At 43.3% G+C, this 21,226-nt stretch overlaps 1 protein-coding gene across 15 annotated transcripts in view; it reads right to left on the bottom strand.

Moving 5' to 3' along the window:
• Positions 1–21,226, bottom strand: part of DICER1 (dicer 1, ribonuclease III) — a 108,915-nt gene that overhangs the window by 85,848 nt on the left and 1,841 nt on the right. For 3 of the 15 annotated variants that reach the window (XM_075926644.2, XM_075926642.2, XM_075926650.2), the window contains exon 2: positions 14,080–14,147. The exons of the other annotated variants lie outside the window; for them this stretch is intronic. The gene's annotated coding sequence lies outside the window, so the exon portion shown is untranslated. The remainder of the gene's footprint in view (positions 1–14,079; positions 14,148–21,226) is intronic. 15 annotated transcript variants of the gene reach the window in all.

The following is a 21,226-nucleotide window of genomic DNA, read 5'->3' as shown; positions in this document are numbered from 1 at the left end:
TATGGAAACTGTTCCATAATCATAATACAGTAAAACTCCAGTGGTCTGGCATCCAATGGTCTGGCACTCCTGATGGTCCGGCACCATCTGGAACCTGGAAGTGCTCTGGGCAGCCGGACAATTGGAGCTGCTCTGCCCCCGGCTTCCCCGATTCAGCCGCTGCTGAAACTGACCAGCGGCTGACTCGGGAACGCCTGGGGCAGAGCAGCTGGGGTGCTGCCGGGTTGGTCCCCTAACACCACCCCTCGGCGCTGCGGGACCAACCCGGCAGCACCCCCGCTGCTCTGCCCCAGACTTCCCCAAGTCCGCCGCTGCTGAAACTGACCAGCGGCTGACTCCGGGAAGCCGGGGACAGAGCAGCTGTGGTGCTTTGCCCCGGGCTTCCCGGAGTCAGCCGCTGGTCAGTTTCAGCAGCGGCTGACTTGGGGACGCCTAGGGCGCTGCCGGGTTGGTCCTGCAGCGCCGAGGGGCGCATCACCCCACTCCACCCCATACCCCTCATAGCCCCCCCCTTCCGATAGTCCGGCATATCTGATAATCCGGAACCCCCTGGGTCCTAAAGGTGCCGGATTATCAGAAGTTTACTGTAATTCCTGTTGTAGGGATGTTAAAAAGTGGTTATTTTATTAATTGAGTAGTTGACAGAATTTTTATTGACTACTCAATTAGTCAATAGGGGAACACAGCCAGCTCAGAGTAGGCTCACATTGGGACCAAACCCCACTGTGGCTCTGCAATTTAAAATGCAGTAGGAGCCAAGGGGCACAGTACTCAGCTCCTGCTATATTTTAAATTGCAAAGCAACAGCAGGGTTTGGTCCCACACCCGGCCCGAGCTGAGACTGAGCCTGCCCGCCCACCCAGCAGCGGCCCGTGTCCCCAGGGAATCAGGACCCCCCCACACTCCATGGACAGGGGCTGCCTCCCCTGCTGCCCACCCTCCTCCTCCCCCCTAGCGTTCCCTTTGCAGCAGCAAGAGGGGCAGGTTGCACCATGGAGATGATGCTGGGGGAAACCAGAAGCACTGGCTCCTACTTCCCTGCCTTGCTACCTCTGATATAGAGATGGGGTGGGGGTAGGAAATACTAGTCATCTTGACTACTCAATTGCGGGTAATCAGCTACTCACTTACATGCCTATTCTGTTGCCTTTCTCCATTCCTTTTCAAGTTCTAATATATTTCTTTTGAGATGGGGTGACCACAGCTGCACATCGTATTCAAAGTGTTAGATAACAATGAATTTATATAACGGCATTATATTATTTTAATTATCTATGCCTTTCCCAATGGTTCATCAACATTGTATTAGCTTTTCTGACTACTGCTGCATAAGTAGATTTTTCAAAGAACTTTGTACAACATCTTGAAGATCTGAATGGTAACAGCTAATTTAGACCCCATCATTTTGTCTGCATAGTAGGAATGATATTTCTGAAAGTGCATTACTTTGCAGTTAATATTGAATTTCCTCTGCTATTTTCTTGCCCAGACACCCAATTTTAAGAGATCCCTTTTAAGAGAACTCTTCACAGTCTGCTTTGGATTTATATTCTGAGTTATTCTGAATTACCTGCAAATCCTTTTTTCCATTTCACTTACGAATATGCTAAACAACAAAGGTTCTAGTAAATGGTTAAGATTCTTGACAGACCCCATTACGTAACTCTCTTCACTTTGAAAACTGACCATTTATTCCTATTCTTTGATTCACATTTTTATCCAGTTGCTGATAGCTTTTAAAAGGTATTTGTTTAATGATTAAAAATAGAGATTCCTGATACTTTACAGAAAATGGGGAGAGGGAAATGTCATTCAGAACAATTTTAACTCCAACTTACAGAAAGTTAGCTAAACTGAAAATTACATTTTCATTTGTAATTCAAAAAAATTATATTAGTGCAGACTGATGTTCCTTCTAAGCTGTGCAACTGGCAGCTATTTTCTGAGCCCCACTCAGAGGTTCAAAACTCCCAGCTCTGACAGGGCACTTAGCTGACTGGTGGGAGGGGGGGAGGCATCTGTAAACAGCAACTAAAATGCTGCCACAGGCTAAACTGAAGAGCTCTGAGAGCAGATAAGCAGACAAGATAAGCAGCTGAGATAAGGAGGCAATGGGTGACTGGGGGAAGAAGGGAGTGAGTAATTAACTGGCTTGGGGGAAGTCAGAGGGGAAGAGAGTTTGGAGGGTCCCCTCTGCTGAGGGGGGTGGAAGAGACAAAAACTCAGCAGTCTCTTCAATCATCCTGAGCTGGGAAGGGGGAGCTAAGAGGCAGACTATGGAGTAGGTGGGGGAAGAAGGGGTTGGTGGGTGCTGGCATCTGTGCAGTGAGGTGGAGCCAGGGGGCAGTTCAAGGTATCCTGACACTTGTTGCAGTCCTCTCTGTCTGGGTTGAAGGTTGGAAGCAAGCTGCATGGGGGTGTGTGGTGTCCATGCACTAGGACAGAATGTAATGTTGTTTTTAAATCCTGTGTTACTATTAGTACATGGTAAAGTGTATTGCATTAAGGCCAGATCTTTGCTAGGGGGTAGAGTTCTGGCTCCAGGGATTTCCCTACACCCCACCCATGGGGGTGTATACCCCCCCCCCCGAATTTCCCCAACACCCTCCGCCCCCAGTTTTGTGAACTAGTTACATGCCAATTTAGTGATTGTTTGGAAATTTGAATTGAAATTGAAAAATTAATGCACACTTTAAAAGCATATACAATGTATGATAAAATGTGTATCTGAAAAAGTATAATAGATTTGAAAAGTATGAACATAGACTAGCTTCCTTATACAGCTGTTGTTTTTTATGACAGTCAGTGCATTCATTTTGGTGATGTTGGCCAACCTAATAATTTCAAATTATGATTTGTAAGCTAAGTCAAAATGAGCTCTCCCTGACAGCTAGTGATGAGCTGGGGGCTGGTGGGAAAGGCTTCAGGACCAGATTGTATTTACATTCACACCTAATCTACCTAGGTACCCAGCAAACAGAGCTGTGTGGCCCAAATGATAGATTTTGGCTGGGGTTCGGTTACAAATCACTTGAATGCGGTGGTGGTGGGGGGCGATGAAATGTTGTTGTTCTTACTGTATGAGTAAAAGGCAGTAGAACTGTACTTAACCTGTACTGATTGAGGGCATCAAGAGACAGGGTGGGGAGAGGTGTTTTGCTCCATGGTCTGTCTGAGTCACAAGTACTATTGATCTGCCCCTCTCCACTATTTAAGGATAGCGATGACTAGGCTCCATGTATATAGTCTTTTGTTTTGTTAAGTGACCACTACCTCTGAAGTCACTGATAATCAAGTCTAAGTGCTTAGTCCTGCTGTGGGGACAGTGTTTTTGTGTTAAGAGGCAGCACAGACTGCACTAGCAGCCAGGTTCCCCCACTGAGAACTCAGCTGAAATCACTGAGAGCTGGGTGAAACCTCAAGAGACCAACTCGCAGAGGTCACAGTGGCAGCAGAAGGTGACGGCACAGGGCCATTGGCAATAGAGCAATGGAGTGAACGGTGGCACAACAAACAGCAGTGGCCAGAGCGAACAGTGAGTAGCTGGAGCAACAAGCAAGGTGCCTTCTTGCCCCCCACCTGGGAGGTCTATTCACATGAAAGCACCTCTGAACTCTGAGTCTCCACTGACCAAGGACAACACCGGTGAGTGGGGTGAGGTTGAGGGAAAAATGAGGGGCACGTTAAATAAACATTTGTTTGTTGGACTATATTTTAGTGACTTTGCTCCAGAATGCTAGATGTGTGACTGGGAATGGAAACTTATATAACTGTTTTCTAGTAGGACAAGATTTTTAAAATGCATTATTTGCCAAGGTCTGATACTTGCCAAGGTTGTTATCTCACATCGTTGCTATCTTGAGAGATCATTATGTTGGGGAGTTTCTGTACTAAACATTTTTATTATAATTAATTTTTACAGAAGAATGGTCATACTGGGTCATAGAATCATAAAATACTAGGACTGGAAGGGACATCAAGAGGTCATGGAATCCAGTCTCCTACCCTCATGGCAGGACCAAATATTGTCTAGACCATCCCCGATAGACATTTATCTAACCTACTCTTAAATATCTCCAGAGTTGGAGATTCCACAACCTCCCTGGGCAATTTATTCCAGTGTTTGACTACCCTGACAGTTAGGAACTTTTTCCTAATGTCCAACCTAAACCTCCCTTGCTGCAGTTTAAGCCCATTGCTTCTTGTTCTATCCTCAGAGGCCAAGATGAACAAGTTTTCTCCCGCCTCCTTATGACACCCTTTTAGATACCTGAAAACTGCTATCATGTCCCCCCTCAGTCTTCTCTTTTCTAAACTAAACAAACCCAATTCTTTTAGCTTTCCTTCACAGATCATGTTCTCTAGACCTTTAATCATTCTTGTTGCTCTTCTCTGGACCCTCTCCAATTTCTCCACATCCTTCTTGAAATGCGGTGCCCAGAACTGGACACAATACTCCAACTGAGACCTAACTAGCGCAGAGTAGAGTGGAAGAATGACTTCTCGTGTCTTGCTCACAACACACCTGTTAATGCATCCCAGAATCATGTTTGCTTTTTTTGCAACAGCATCACACTGCTGACTCATTCAGCTTATGGTCCACTATAACCCCTAGATCCCTTTCTGCCATACTCCTTCCTAGACAGACCAGTGGTCCATATAGCCTGGAATCCTGTCTTCCGACAGTGGTCAAGGCCAGGTGCTTCAGAGGGAATGAACAGAGCAGGTAATCACATGATCCATCCCCTGTTGCCCATTCCCAGCTTCTGGCAACAGGCTAGGGACACTCAGAGAATGGTACTGCATCCCTCCCCATCCTGGATAATAGCCACTAATGGACCTAGTCTCCATGAATTTATCTAGTTCTTTTTTTAATCCTGTTATAGTTTTGGTGTTCATAGCATCCCCTGGAAAAGAGTTCCACAGGGTGACTTTATGTTGTGTGAAGTACTTCCTTTTGTTTGTTTTTTAAAACCTGCTGCCTATTAATTTCTTTGGGTGACATTTCCCCTTCCCCACCTCTAATATCATTAACTCACTGGCATTCACCTTCCTTCCCTCCCCCCCCCCCCCCCACATCCCCCTTCTGTTCTGTAATGTGATTTGTCCTTTTCATGTGTGTTCATTTTTTTTAAATTGTATCCTTTGGTATATATGGTTGTGACTGTTTTCTTCCATTATTTGATCTGAGGAAGTGGGTCTGGCCCACGAAAGCTCATCATCTAATAAACCATCTTGTTAGTCTTTAAAGTGCTACATTGTCCTGCATTTTGCTTTGGGTGACTGTTAGTTCTTGTGTTATGTGAAGGATTAAATAACATTTCCTTATTCACTTTCTTTTTGATGGAGCTGCAAACTTCTCTAGAAGACATGGTGGAGTACAAGCTTTGGTCAGAGAAAAGTGTAACCCTAATCTCTCCTATAAACACTGCTGAGGCCATCTACTCCAACTAGCACTAGTACGAGCTGCAGAATCTTCAAAAGACATTTAAAAAGCTATAAATTTAAGGTCTTCATTATATTCTTTTTTCAGCAAGAGTCCAAAAGGACTGAATATCTTGGAAAATATAGAAAATACACTGGAACTGAAGTTCAAATTAGTCCAACCTGGGAAAACCCGCTGGCTCTCTCATGAACGATCCTTGGCTGTTGTCTTAAAATTACTCCAGCCGTTACTAGCTTTGGAAAGTATCTACCAAGATTGGATGGAGCTAAGTAGTGAAGCTGGTGGATTACTTTTGCTACTACGTTCAGACTATTGCCATTCTCTCTCTCGTAAGTCTACCGTTGAAACCATATGGGTCATGAAACAATGCCATCCAGGCATCTGCTACATTTGGATCAATCAGAGAGCTAGCCATTGAAAAAGTACTGGAAGAAACAAAGATTTCAGTCCAGAAGTTGACTAATGAAGGCATTTATATTGAATTCTTAAGTGAAGAGGACAAGAAGTGTTTGTTAAAACAACCAAAAAAGTACACAGACTTGATTCTTAAAAATCTACAACAGTGACTTCTAGATTCTACTAAACCTCTACATAGCTTTTACAGATGCCTGTCCTATAAAACACCGACAGTTGAGGGGAGCAAGGCACTACCAGCAATGGGGCTGCCATGTGCTCAGGACAGAATAGAGAATTTGAACACAGAATAGAATATGGAATTTGAACACAGAGACGAATGAATGAAGATTTGACTTCAACTTCTTTTATCATCACTAGGGGCTCAACCGGATCTTTGTGCTGTTTCCTGGGATGAAAGAAGTAGGAATTCATCTCTTACTACTCCCAGTCACAATAGCTACAGTTGAGCGTTCTTTTTCATCACTGAATAGAATTTTGTGTCCTGAAAGAAGTCGCCTTCTGCCTGATCACGTGAATGAACTAATGAGCATATCAATTGAAGGAATGGAAGTACCAGACACACGAGAAGCCACCGAAGACGAACGCATTGCATTAGAGAAGTTCATTAAAAGAGTTGTGCAAAATTATAACAAGAAACCAAGGATGTAAACGTAGCGCTTCATAGAAGGCTTGAGTAGCCAATTTTAATTTGTGTGATTTTAAAACCTGAGTTAAATCTAATAAAATGGTCATGAAGCATTTTTCAGTTTTTACTATTGTGCTATACAGCCCACCTTCACCCTCACGGTCTCACCCCTCATCCGTCCTCACACTCCTCCCGCCTCTGTAAATTCAAACCCCCCCCCCCCCCCATTTCAATTCCTGGGGAAAACACTGTCTGGCTCTTTGGAGTCAGAAGTAGCAAGCACTAGGAGCACATCTAGACTAAGTTTTTCTTTCAAAAGAAGGTATGCAAATTTGGCGCAAATTTGCATATCTTCCTCCAATTGCTTTTGCAAAAGAGATTTTTTTCAAAAGCAATCTATGTGTGTTCCTTTCAGGAAAAAAAAACCTTTTTTGAAAGAACGCTATAAGCATTTTTTGAGGAAGAAGGGTTCTTTCAAAAAAGGGTTTTTTCCCCTGAAAGAGCCACATCTTGACTGCTTGCTTTTTTGAAAAAACCTCTTTCAAAAAAGCAATTGGAAGCAGATATGCAAATTCGGCACGCAAATTTGCATATCTTTCAAAAGAAAAACGTAGTCTAGACATGCCTCAAGTGTCATGTTAGTTTTGTGGGATGAAACCTTATTTGCAAGCTCTTTGAAACATGCAATTTGTTCTGGGGCTTCTACTCTTCCTCGACTGGAAGAAAGCTAATTCTCTACCTTTGTAGTCACTAAGGGAACCTCACAGCAACTAGACACAGGTGTCTTGTTTTAATATTTTCTTCCACACATATGGACTACATAAGATATGCATAGTGTGTATGTGTGTGTTTTGTTTGTATTGGTGGTGCACATTGACACAGTACCTCAGTATTAGTGTTGCACATAAGAAATTTCAACCCACCCAAGAATACAAAATGCTAGCAGGAACTCTGCTGAAGACCTTAGATTCTCCTGGTCTTCTTACTCAATTGTTGTGTCTTTAGTCACATACTCTGACACAGATACTACAAACCAAACTCAAAATTAAAGGAACATGTATGGAGAACCTCATCTTGCAGGTCAGATTTTTTTGTTATTCCTTTTCCATCGAGTCATTTTTCTTTACAAAAAAAATTGACTTACAAACCATAAAAATCTGTGAATACTAGTTTTGAAGTTATCCTGCTTTTAGAAGTCTTAAGTTCTCATTTAAATGAAAATACCAAGTCACTTACGAATAGTACCTTATTTCAGCTGCATTATATGGTTAAGGAAGAGGCAAACCCCTTGACCTTTGGAGCAAGGAGTGAATTTTTATTATGCATGTTTACTTGCTGGTTTATTTTCAGTTTGTAAAGTCTGCTGAGGGGCAATGTATTAGAGCAGGGGGTAGGGAACCCTATGGCCCGGGGGCAGGATCCGGCCGTGAGCTTTCTTGGATCTAATTGGGGAGCAGATGCCCAACCACTGGCAGCCAAAAATAAAGCCAGTAAAGTGGGGATTTTTAGAAAGAAGCAGAGGCTTTGATCTCAAAGCGGATCCTTAATTAGCACACACACACACACACACACGTAAACATGTACTTGCTGAAAACACATTTAACATCTTTAGTATTAAATAATCTATGTATTATAAAATGAGACTAAAAAGTGTTTAAATACTTCCTGTGTACTTTTTTCTTCTTCCTTTAGAAGCTAGAGATGCTGTTCAAAGAGCTTTAAATTACAGTATACATTTATATATTCAAAACTGATTAAAAACATAATCCCTTTCCTTCTATTTAATCCTATGCCACTAAGAGTCAGGAATTTCCAATGTAAACAGCAATAGACTTCCAGTCCAACTACATATGTTTGTAGAGGTAAGAAAGCCCTACTTATTATGCACACCGTTTTCACATTATAAAAATTTTACACAAAAAAGGGCTCAAAAGAATTGTGAAATATTACAGATCTTAACTTTCAAACTGTTACTTGTAAAACTAGCTCCAGTAATGACAGTAACTGCCAGTAAACAATTTTCTACCTATAAATGCTCAGGAGGTTAAGAAGCATGTAATTCAATTAATCATGTAGTCGACAAAATGTTTGTCAACTACACAATTAATTGATAACACTCAGTCCTAGCTCACGCTGGGTACAGGCAACTACTCCCCACTGCGGTAGTTGCCGGGACCCAGCCTGAGCCAGGACTAAGCCAGCCTGCCCGCATGTGTTCTCCTGAAATGCTTCTAATGCAGAGCTGCATGGGGATAGTTGCAGGGACTTGGCTCAAGCCGGGATTAAGCCACCGGTCAGCCAGCCCACTAAAAAAATGCACTTGAAGAGCCACAGGGGAGTCGGGGAGATGGCATGTAGCTGATAGCATTAACCGGTAAGCACCCACTTACTGGTTAATCATTTGACTACACTACTACATCCCAAAAAAATACAAGAGCCAGCTCCCCAGCACACTAGTTCTCATCTGCCCTCCTCCTGCACAGTGCATGCAGCATATAGCCCTTAGGATTACCCAATGACCCCAGGCTCCTCAGGCTCCATTTTCACTGGAGGTAGGTAGTGGGGCTTCTTGGGGATGTCAGGGAAATGGGGGCGGGGCAGACAGGATGCCTCGCGATCGACCTGTTGGTGACCATGGCCGTAAGGCATATGCTTACCAGTTAACCAGTTAAGCTTTACTTAAAACCAAGGTGATTTAAAACCATGTTATTTAATGACCGACAACATTATAAATGCTGCATTTTGGTAGAAGGAGGGAAAGGGGACAGGTGTTAAATACCTCTATTAGGACGGCCTTTTATTTACATTTTACAAGACTGCTACAGGCAAAACACAAAACAATGAAAATTAAGGCTTGCAAAGATATAAGCAAGTACACAGCTTAACACACATAACTAGTGGCACTGACTTCAACTAAACTATTCACATGCTCAAAGATAAGCATGATGCAAACACTATGGCTGTGTCTAGACTGGCATGATTTTCCGGAAATGCTTTTAACGGAAAAGTTTTCCGTTAAAAGCATTTTTGGAAAAGAGCGTCTAGACTGGCACGGACACTATTCCGCAAAAGTACTTTTTGTGGAAAAGCGTCCGTGCCAATCTAGACGCACTTTTCCGCAAAAAAGCCCCGATCGCCATTTTCGTGATCAGGGCTTTTTTGTGGAAAACAAATCTGAGCTGTCTACACTGGCCCTTTTGTGCAAAAGTTTTGCGCAAAAGGACTTTTGCCTGAACGGGAGCAGCATAGTATTTCCGCAAGAAGCACTGATTTCTTACAGTAGGAAGTCAGTGCTTTTGCGAAAATTCAAGCGGCCAGTGTAGACAGCTGGCAAGTTTTTCCGGAAAAGCAGCTGATTTTCCGGAAAAACTGGCCAGTTTAGACACAGCCTATATGAAATAGGCACTAACCCTGTATTTTCATTCAAAATTTCTTAGTGGCATAAAAATCTCATTTCAAAAGATAATTGCTACAGCATTAACAATTAAAAGTTATTTAGACTTTCAGTTAACTAACAAAGCTAATGAATTTTTACACTCAGGTCAAATTTTTAAACAAACAGAAGTCTTAAGTTTGGATCCAAAGCCTAAGCTTAGGCACTTACGGCTGACACTGTCAAAATACACCTAAATTACTTCGGAGCATAAGTCCCTTTAATTTCAAACGACAAAACACAGCCAGGTTAAAGCTATTCAGCTTTATTTGTAAAAATTCAATAAGTCAGAATATGGTGCTAAATATAGTGCAGGCTATTTGCTTATCAACTCTGTGTTGTTCTGGCGGTCAGGATATTAATGAGATCTTAGTCCAGGCATGTCAAACTCAAAGCCTACTAAGGGCCACACTAAAGAAAACAGACAGCTTTCAGGGCCACCAAAGAAAATGTATCTCTATTGGGAAGTTGTAATTATTTATTATAGATTATGTTTTAGGTATATTTTATAATATTTTCTCAGGTCTTATTTGAATACAATACAATAAGTTTATGTGTAAAATTATTTGCTCATATAAAATATAAATGTAAGGTACTTTTTAATTATTTTTATGATACACATAACTTGTTTTGTTGAAATAAAAACAAGTATAGACAGTGGTTTAATCAAATAGAATAGGTTTCCGTGAAAATTTGAGATACTTTGTAAGTTTGAGATTTTGCATAAATATATAATAATTTGTGCGATTGGGTGAAATCCATAAGGAAAGCTACAGGAAATAACACAAAGTATTGTAATGCCATTACAAAGATCAATGGTGTGCCCTCACCTAGCCTCTCTGAATATCTTCTACATTTACTTACACAACAAATTTAAAATTGAGACAGGAAATTTTTTTTTTTTTTTGCTCAATTCATCTGTGGAACTCACTGCCATTAAATAACAGTGAAGTCAAAAGTGTATTAGATTTTTAAAAGGATGAAGGCTTACTGATAATGAAAACATCTAAAATACCATAGGTAGTATAAAAAATAGATTAAAAACCACTCATACTTCAGGTCATAAACCAGCCACAAATCGATGGGAGCGAAGAAGAAACATTCCCTATCCAGGGATAACTGTCCAATATCGTTTCTTGCAGACATACGTGCACACCCTCCCAGCCGCTCTTCTTCCGCACTCTAACCCAATGCCTCACCCCCTCCTCCAGAGCCAGGCACTCCGAACGTCCCTCTTCCCTCCCAGCAACGCGCTTCTCCCTCCAGGCGCTGGGACACCGTGTGCAGAGTGGCCGGCAGACCGCTCTTAGATCCTTTATAAAAATGTAGTTACAGATTGCAAAAAATTTCTATCGGACCACAAATGATCACGCTGAATGTGAAACTTCTCAGAAAAGAAATATGTAAAATCTAAAACTATACTAACAATTAGGAAACTAGAGAAACAAGTACAAAATAGCCACATCAGCAATTTAAGACTTCAAAGTGGGAAGCACACACTTTAGCAACATGATTTTGATTCACCCTATTCTGTTCCTACTCTTTTGCGGATGTTGAGTAACCAAAAGCTAGATGTGAGAATTTAGCTCTTTCCAAATGTAACCTTTATTGTTAGATTTTGAAGTGGGTAGTTCTTTGCTTATGAAGGTGCTGAAATCTTCAATTCGATATCCAAACACAGAAGTTTCTTCAGTCTAGTTTCCTCTTCTCAGATGTCATCTTAAACAGAAAGTCTTCAGAATACTGCTACTTTAGTCTAAATCTGGCTTTACCTAGGTAATTTTTGTGACAAAAGACATTAAAATTGAATGCATCAGCTATCATAAGCATCTCTCATCATAAAAGATAAAGTATATAAATAGAAAGTGAAAGAGAGGGAAGAGAAGTGAAGAGAGTAGGAAGCAGAATTAGCTGTAAAGGAAAGAGTATTGTACGTATCAGGGAACATGGAAGTTATTTATCACGAGTGAAGATTTTAGATAGAGATTTGGAAACAGACTTTTGACTGTGGCTGGGAATCTCATACTGTATTCTTTCTTGCTAGCCTGCGTTACTGGTCTTGCTCCAACAGCAATACGTAGAGTTCCAGAAGCAAGCCCTTTTGACTATCCAGGGAGAGAGTGATTGAGTGTAGTGACTGGATCTTCTCTCCTACAGGTGGTGGGAAGCAGCAAGCAGCAAGAGAATGGACTGATTGAGATTTTAGAAATTATAAATATTCTTGGCATTCAACTTCCATTTTTAAAATAGTTGCAGGCATATTGTTTGAAACCCTGCCAGAAAAGAACACCTGTTCCTCATCCCAGCCAAAACATACACTAAATACTATCCAGTAAGACATTGTAGGCCCTTATCCACTGAGATAAAGGCAATTAGGCTGTCTGTAGAAACCATGACTTTCCTCACAGGAACTCCCCTTCCATTCTGCCTAAGTAAAATGTAGCCTTGCCAGGGCACTAACTATTAACCAAGACAGATTTCACATCTCAGGTCCAATACAAGTAAAGCACTAACTATCTTAAGTAAGCCACAGAGAAAATTACTCTTCTCTTGGGACTTGATCACAGGTCTTTCCAAAATCCATGAAGCTCATAAATCTTCTTGGCATTCTACCAGTTCCTTTCAATTAACTACTTCAAGGTAAAGTGCAGGCCTAGAACACCTATAATCTTCCCCCAAAACTCCACCTGCTCCACCAAAACTTTGTCACTTGTCACAGCACCTGTCAAGGTCTCTCTCAGAAAATCCCAATAAGAAAATACCTGATTAAGTGCTCTAGTTATTCTTCAGCACAAGAGAAATTCCACCATACTGCATATCTTCTGATGGCTTCTCAAAAGCCTTCAATACTAATAAAATCTATTTATCTATTCAAATCATAAACCTATTTAAAATACTTTCACAGAGACTTGTGAATGAATTGATACAAATGTTTAAGATATATTAAGAGAAAAATCATAATTTTTTACTTTCAAAGAGTGAATTGCCCTTGATCACTTACTCCTGGGAAGAATAAATTAGGAGGTACTACATCAACTAAAATTTAAGTGCTTTGAAGGTGACTTGCAGAGTACATTGTACTTTTTTGCTTCTCTACAATTTATAAAATCTGAAAGATGTTTTTGTCAAACAGAAAATTCAGGCTGCCAAATCTGAAATTGAAAGACTGAAGAATAATGATATTACAAAATATTAATTAGGAGACTAAAAGCTGAGCAACAAAGGGGAAGGAATTAGGGCCATTAACGCCTGTGATTAACCCAGGGCAGAATTAATGCGTTAAAAAAAATTAACTCGTGTTAATCGCAGAGGTCGGCAAACCAGCATGAGTTGCTCCAGAAACCGTCTCTGGTAAGGCACGGTGAAGCAAATCGCCACCAGAGGGCGCACAGAAAAACAAAGCAGCCAGAAAGGAGGAAAAAACCCTGAAGACATGGTTCCAGCTCCAACAGAGAAGTAAACAAGAAAAGTAAAGACCCTGACACCCGTCCCTCTCCCCTCCCAGGTGATCATATTTTTTTTAAACAAAACAGCCTAGGGGAGGGGGATTTGCCCAAGCTGTCTCCTCTCCTCCCCTCCCCCCGGGTAGGGCTCACCCAAACCACCCTCTTTGCCTTCTGGGGCTGGGACTGACCCTCCTCCCACGTCTGATTCTGCAGCTGAGTCCCCCCCTCCCCCCGAACTCTGCACTGCCCATGGTAGGGTTTACCCCCACTCCCTCCCAGCCCAGGGGCTGACCCCTCCCCTGAGCTCGGAGGCTGACCCCCATCCCTGAGTCCCATGCCTCCTGCAAATGGGGGCTGAGCCACCCCGAACTCTCAACTGCCCACAGCAGAGTCTACCCCCCCTCCGGCCCTGTGTGACCCACAGCTGGAGCTGAGCTAAAAAAGGACTCTTTTGAATAGGATACAAATATATTGATTATATAGAAGAATTTAACTTCCGCTTTCATGATAGAATTTGCATTATAATACTTCAGTGAAGTGAATTGAAGTTTTTTTTTTTTAACAGTGTAAACTTTATGTAAAAAAAATAAAGTGAGCACTATATACTTTGTATTCTGTGTTGTAACTTAAATCAATATATTAGAAGCTGTAGAAAACTCCCAAAAAATTTTAAATAGATAGTATTCTTATTTTTTTAAATCGCTTGACAGACCTAGAAGGAATACTTAGAAAGGCTGTCTTTTGTTACCACCTGTCGAACTCCAGTCATTAATGAATAATCTGGAAAAAAAAAAAAAAAAAGAAGTCTTAGCCAAAAAATTATACTCCCCTGCCACTTAAGATACAAGATCTCTCTCTGCTCTTAGACAACCAAGTACTACAGCAACCACAAGACCACCAATTTTAGCCATTCAGATAAGGTTTTCCCCCCCTTTTTGGGGAGAAAGCAAGTCTTTTACTTCTTTATATAATATAAAGCAGTAAAAATGGCATAAGCCACTTTTTAAAAATGCTTTGTAGGGAACCTATGCGTCTATCTTCCATATATACAACTCTGATAACAACACTGTTTTTAAAGTCTTGGGGATTACCCAAACAATATGGCAATAGACTACATAATAGCAACTACAAATGTCTGTTTTTCAAAGACTTTTTCACAAAAATAAACTTCACTTCTGAATCATGTATTAGAGGTGTGCCAGACCTATTATTCAAGTTTACTTATTTAAAAGGTCACTCAAATTCAACTACTTGTAAAACACTATTTTCTTCTAAAATGTTCTAACAAAAAAAATCCATGCTCTCATCAACTTCCCTTACACCTCATGAGTAAGAGTCCCAGTGTCAACAGGGATGTCTTCAGTGTTTGATTTAGTAGGTCTTTATTAGACTCACTAAATCAAACTCAGGAAGATCAACCACCACAGTGTCAATCTTTCGGGAAGAGAAGATATGGCCTCAGCAAGCACTAAAATGTTGCTCCCATTGAAGTAACTCACCCACTATACTGGGGTGGGCAAAAGGGCCTCTATGGCCCAGATCTGGCTCACCAAGAGAGTTGATCCAGCCCGGAGAGGCTCAGGGCCTGGGGATGAGGGAGCATGCCAAGTCTCTTCCCCCATCAAAGGTGCGCAGCGCTTAGTTAACCCTGGCGGTTGACTAAGAGCCATATATCCCTTGCTGATGAGGGTGCTCCTGATTGAGCTGTGGGCGGGGAGAGCATGCGAAGTCTCCTCCTGCCCTGCAAGGGTGATACGATGTTTAGAATCAACTGCCAGCTAAGGATATGAAGGACTACTCGCTTCCCCACCCTTACTGCCTAAGAGATAGAGACAGCGCGGGTGGAGGGGGGAGAGAAAAGGGGAGTACTTCCAAAAGTCAGCACGGAGTCGGGGTCAGCTGCTCTGGGAGGCACTGCCACTTTGAATGCCATGGGAAGCCTGGCATGGGGCTTCTCGTGGCACTTCAGAGCAGCATCACCGTGTGGAGCCTGGAGTCAGCTGGGGAGTCCCAGTATCAGCAACTTTTCAAAGCAGCAGTATCGCACAGAGCCCAGGATCAGCAGGGGGAGTCCCCAGCTGACTCCAAGCTTTGGGCTTTCACCTTTAAAGTGTAGCAACAGCAGTAGTCAAAAATGCATTGCCTATTCAATTAGTCAATTACCCAATACTTACCATCCTTACTGCCAGCTGCTGCTCTAAGCACAGTGGCTGACTCAGTGCAACGCCCTTGCAGGGGAGGGAGCAAGAGGCTTCCCATGCTCCCCCCACCCCCAGGCCCTGATCTGAAGAGCTGGCAGTTCTCTCTAGGCACCCAAGCCCCTGGAGGAGACTTCATACTCTCCCCCACCCCCAGAGCCTGACTGACCTGCAGGCAGGGAGAGCGTGCAAATTCTCCTCCCACTGCCAGAGGTTCAGGTGCCTAGAAAGAACCACCAGCTGTTCAGAACAGCTGGCAATTGTCTCTGGAATGGGGGGGGGGCAAAGACTTCATGCACTACCCTCACCCCTAGGCCAATCAAGATCTGTGGGCAGGGAAGCATGGAAGTGTCCTGGTCCCACCCCTTCTGAGGCAGCCTGGGGCCACTTCAAAAAGTGTCTGGAGTGGCTCCCCCTCATCCAAAAATATTGCCAACCCCTGCACTATACCAACTTAATAACTCCACCTCTATAAAGAGGCACAGTGCTTAGGCTGACAGTTAGGTCTATGGGGCATTATTATAGACACTGTGTTGCTTACACCAACTGGGACATTATTATAGACACTGTGTTGCTTACACCAACTGTACTTGCCTTTCATAAGCCATCCCACAATGCCCCACACTGACAGTTAAATAAATGCAAGCATTCCTTGTATGGAGGTGCACTGTCAGAGCAAGGAGTAAGGCATAAACATCCAAAAGCAATTTAATTACTGAAGTGGGTGTATGCGACATCGCTTACGTGGACATTATTGTGTAGTGTAGACATATCCCTGTGAAATCACAGGAGTTTCACTAAGCTGATGCAGTCTGTAGGAAAAAGCAAAGGCAGCAGGAGATGATCCTGGGCATAGTGCTAACTCTGCAAAGTGACAAATGACCAAACTGTGGAAGACAAGTTTTCTAGTGTGCTGAGCAAAAAAAAGGTGGTTTTACATTGGGTAAACAAACCATCTTTTAAAACAGGAAAACAAAATCCCTAGAAATTTCATCATGTGCAACCAGCCATAAGGCTCTCCCAAACAAGTCAACAGTACCATTTGAATACTAGGTCTTCAGATTCCCACCATTAATATATATAATTTGAGCTGAAGTAGTAACTTTGCCCCATGTCAGCATTTTTTATCCAGTTTATCATGAAGTTACAATCTAAAACAAAGAATCTCATTTTCCCACTCCCACATAGCCTTACCCTTCAAACACAAGTGTGCTCTTTCAACCTCTAACTATTCTTGTTAAAATTAATGCACTTACTATAAAATAACAGTAAAAATGTTAGAGGACTGTCAATGTTTTTAACTTCATAAAAGGGGAGGCAATCTGAAAAGGCTGAGCAACCCTGGGCTATGTAGACTAAGCACCAGAAGGAGATAGTGTGTGACCTACTGATAATGTGTCCTATTTGCTAGATAATAGAATTTTGGAGATCACAAATCTCTGGCTCTGGAAGTGGAACAAAGACACCATCAAATTGGAACAGACCAGTGGTTCATCTAGTCTAGTATTCTGTCACTGACACTGACCAGATGAAAGTACAAAAAGTGAAAAAGCAAGAAGAAAACCCTGCAATAGGTAATTGTTTCAAACAATTGTAGGTTAAATTATGCATGTGGATTTATATCCCTCCCAAAACTCATCTATACTCCTCATATTTACAATAACTAGTTATTCATATAGCCATATGTTCTTCTCTTAACATTCTCTTATACTCTTGCTCTCACTTATATCATGCAGTTAGATCTACAGGACAATCACATATTGTGTGAAAAAGTATTTCCATTTCTCATTTTAAATCTGCCATCTCTCGGACTCACTAGTTGTCCCATTGTTCTTATACTAAGAAAAAGAACATACAACATTCCTGATTTACTTTCTCCAGGATTAGCCTGGCATTTAGTGAGAGAGAAACACATAACGAAAGAGTGTGGGTGAACTAGTAAGTCTCCTGTACTACCACCAGCTCTGCTGGAAATGACCTCAAATAATTTCTTTTCATTTTACAGATAGCTATGTTACATTCCTCTAGAGCAGGTTATTGAGCGAGGCTATATAACATAAGCTATGAAGTGAGCAGAAATGTGGAAAAACATCAGAGCTCTAGGATCAATTAACTTTTTCCTAGGCTACAGAATATCTGAATGAGGAAACGGTCACTAGTGAAATTTAATAATTTTAAACACCATTATTAAGGTTAAGATTACGTCACAGAATCCAAGACTTCCAGTGACCACTGTGACATCGGGGGCCCTCTTAACAAACCACTCACTGCTGGTAGCACAAGAGCCCTGCAGCAGCCCTGACTCCAGGGGCAACAGGGGCCCTCAGTAGCTGAAGGTAGAAGACCCCCTGCAACTGACCAGCCACCACCACTGGCGGTGGCCCCTAACCTTCTGGCAGGGTCTCTCTTGTAGTGGCTCAGCCACCACAAGCAGCCAGGGACCTCCATAGCTCCCAGTTGCTGGGGGCAGGACAAACCCTGGATTTGCTCATCAACTGTAGGAGGTCTTCCCAACCACAGGTAGTGGCAGCGGAGGGACCCCAGGTCTCTCAGGAGCAGGGGTGCCCTCACAGCTTCCCAGGCCCACAAGGGGACCACCTCCAGCTGCTGCCCTGTAGGATACCAGGGAACACCCCACCTCATTCCTGGGCAATGGAGCTCCTGCAGCTCCTATCTGCTGTAGTGGGTGCTAGACTATGCCATTTTGTCAGAGGTTTTTAGTAGAGATCAGGGACAGGTCAGTACTTTCATGAGTTTTTGTTTATTACCCACTAGCACATTTAGTCATTGCTCAAGCCCTTAAGAAAAGGCTCAGAGCAGGGAGCTGAGGAGTAGGGATTTTAAATATCAGTTAACTGAACAGTCGATTAACCTCATGAATTCTTATCGGTTACTCAACTATTCTATAATCCCCAGGGATGGGGCCAGCAGCTAGTGCACTCTGTTCTCTCTCCCAAGGAGTCCCCCTGCCACTCTGCGCTGCTGCCTCTGTATCAGCCTGCTGATATGGAGGCAGCAGTGTAGAGGTGGCAGCAGTTCCATTCCAGGGAGGGTCTGAGTCCCAGACTGCATGGGAGCCAGAACTGAGCTGGGATTCCTGCTCACCTGGCTCCTAATACACTTTAAATGCAGAGCCACAGTGGTGGTATGTCCCAGACCCAACAAAAGCCAGGACTGAGCAGAGCTGCTGGCTACCCTGCTAAAAATATGTACTGGCCTGGGGAGGGGGGATGCGTGTAGTCTATAGCATTAATCGATAAGCTTTTGCTTATCAGTTACTTGACTACACTATTACATCCCCTAGTGAGGATGGGCTCAGGCCAGGAGGTGGGGGACGTATAGGAACTGTGCAGGGCAGGGAACTGTGCGTGTATATATACACACAGGGTGTGTCTAGATTGCATCCCTCTGGCAACAGAGAGATGCAGATTAGGCAGGTCGACATTGCAAATGAAGCAGGGATTTAAATATCCCGTGCCTAATTTGCATAAAAATGGCCACCATGTTTTGCCAACTTAGCACTTTGTCAGCAAGAAGTGGCACTCTAGAGGGGGATCTGTCGAGAAAGAAAGCCTTTTTCGACAGATCCCGTAAACCTCCTTGCAGGAGGCATAAGGGATCTGTCGAAAAAGGCTTTCTTTCTCGACAGATCCCCCTCCAAACTGCCGCTTTTTGCTGACAAAGTGCTGATTCGGCAAAACGTGGTAGCCACTTTTATGCAAATTAGGCACAGGATACAGGCAGTCCCCGGGTTAGTACAAGATAGGGACTATAGGTTTGTTCTTAAGTTGAATTTGCATGTAAGTCAGAACTGGCTCCAGATTCAGCTGCTGCCGCTGAAACTGACCAGGGGCTGACTACAGTAAGCCGGAGGCAGAGTTGCTCTGCCCCAGCTTCCTGGAATCAGCCTGATCAGTTTCAACAGCTGCTGAATCTGGAGCCTGGGACAGAACAGCTGGGGCGCTGCCCGGTAGGTTCCCACAGGACCAACCCGGCAGCACCCCAGCTGCTCTACCCGAGGCATCCCGCAACAAAAACCTGGTCTGCTGGGTGGGGAGCGCACCCCTGTCTCCCTGGGGTGCTAGGGGGAGTCCCTCCCAGCACACCAGGGAGACCCGAGCAAAGCCGCACAGGCGGAGGGGACCCCTCCGCCCGTGTGGCTTTGCTCCTGTCTCCCTGGTCTGCTGGAGAGGTCCAGCAAAGCCGCTGGACCCCCCCAGCAGACCAGGGACACCCGAGCAAAACCGCCACCTGGGCAGCTTTGCTCCTGTCCCCCTGGTCTGCTGGGGGGGGGAGGGGGGTCCAGCGGCTTTGCTGGACCCTCCCAGCAGACCAGGGAGACCGGGAGAAGCTTTTCTCACCCCAGAGGACACGGGTGGCGACCCGCCGCCCGTGAGCTCCGGGGCGAGAAAAGCCCCGTTCGTAAGTGCGGATCCGACATAAGTCAGATCCGCGTAAGTCGGGGACTGCCTGTATTTAAATCCCTGCCTCATTTGCAATGTCAACCTGCCTAATCTGCATCCCTCTGACAGAGGATGCAGTCTAGACATACCCACACACAGAAAAGGGGCAAAGCCAGCCTCCCCTTCTTCCCCAATTCATACCAGAGCTGCTTGCTCTTCCTTTTTCTGTCCCTGTCAGAGAGTGAGAGCAAAGTCCACAGCTTAGCTTGCCTGTCCCTCCAGCACTACCCATGAGTGAGAAATACAGCAAACTGTGAATTTTCATCTTGTTTCCTGATGAAGGGGAAAGGCCAGCAATATCCCTGTACTAACTGGTGGGGGCATCTGGGGGCAGGAGGCTCAGGGTTGGAGCAATCCTACATGGGAGGGGAGGAATTCAGGAGGATTGCTGATTGCTGCCAGCCAGCACTTTTCACCTGTGTGGTGATTCTGTCTCTTTTCTATATGGCTTTATGAGAAGCAATCCCAGTCCAGGCACAACAAAGCCTTACATTGCTTTAAGTTATAATAAAGAGGAAGCTGTATACTGAATTTGATTGCCCTTCTAGCTCTTATCATTTAGGAGGAGTTCTTGAACAAACAGACTAACTCTCAATAGTAGATGACCTGACCCTGATTTTTACCAAAAAATATCCATTACACAATTGTAGCCATAACCACTATCTACTTGTATTAAAAGGGTAGGAACAGGAGAAATACACCACTATTTTCTAGGTGAGCTGCTTAGGACTAAAAAGGAGCATTTTAATATTTTTCATTAAATACTACAGATTGTGACCCCACAAGATATGAGCTAGCATGGAAAGGCCTTCCCTTTAGAAAAATATTAAGATACATGGGGATTGAGTTTGTACCTATATCAAACCATTAAAAGACCAGAGTTGTTAAAAATATATATGCAACTCTGCTTCTGTATATAGCACTTCACAAATAAAAGAATGAACCTCCCAATGAATTTACAGTCTAAACAAGACACAGGACAACAGGAGAAGAATAAGCATTACTAAACACACACTGATTAGTTAACTAAAGATATACATCAAAGTGTTTTCACATGAGATCTCTAGATTTGTAAACTAAATAGGCAGGCTCTCCCTTTCTCACTAGTGGAATTCATGGCCATCTTGCTTAAGCAATCATTTGCTGCTTAAAAAACAGAACTGATAATATTAAGGCTACGTCTACACTGGCATGATTT

The sequence above is a fragment of the Pelodiscus sinensis genome, chromosome 5 (assembly GCF_052426305.1).
Source record: "Pelodiscus sinensis isolate ZL-2025 chromosome 5, ASM5242630v1, whole genome shotgun sequence".
In the NCBI taxonomy this organism is placed as follows: Eukaryota; Metazoa; Chordata; order Testudines; family Trionychidae; genus Pelodiscus; species Pelodiscus sinensis.
The sequence above is the reverse complement of the archived record's forward strand: the minus strand, read 5'-3'. Positions and strand labels throughout refer to the sequence as shown.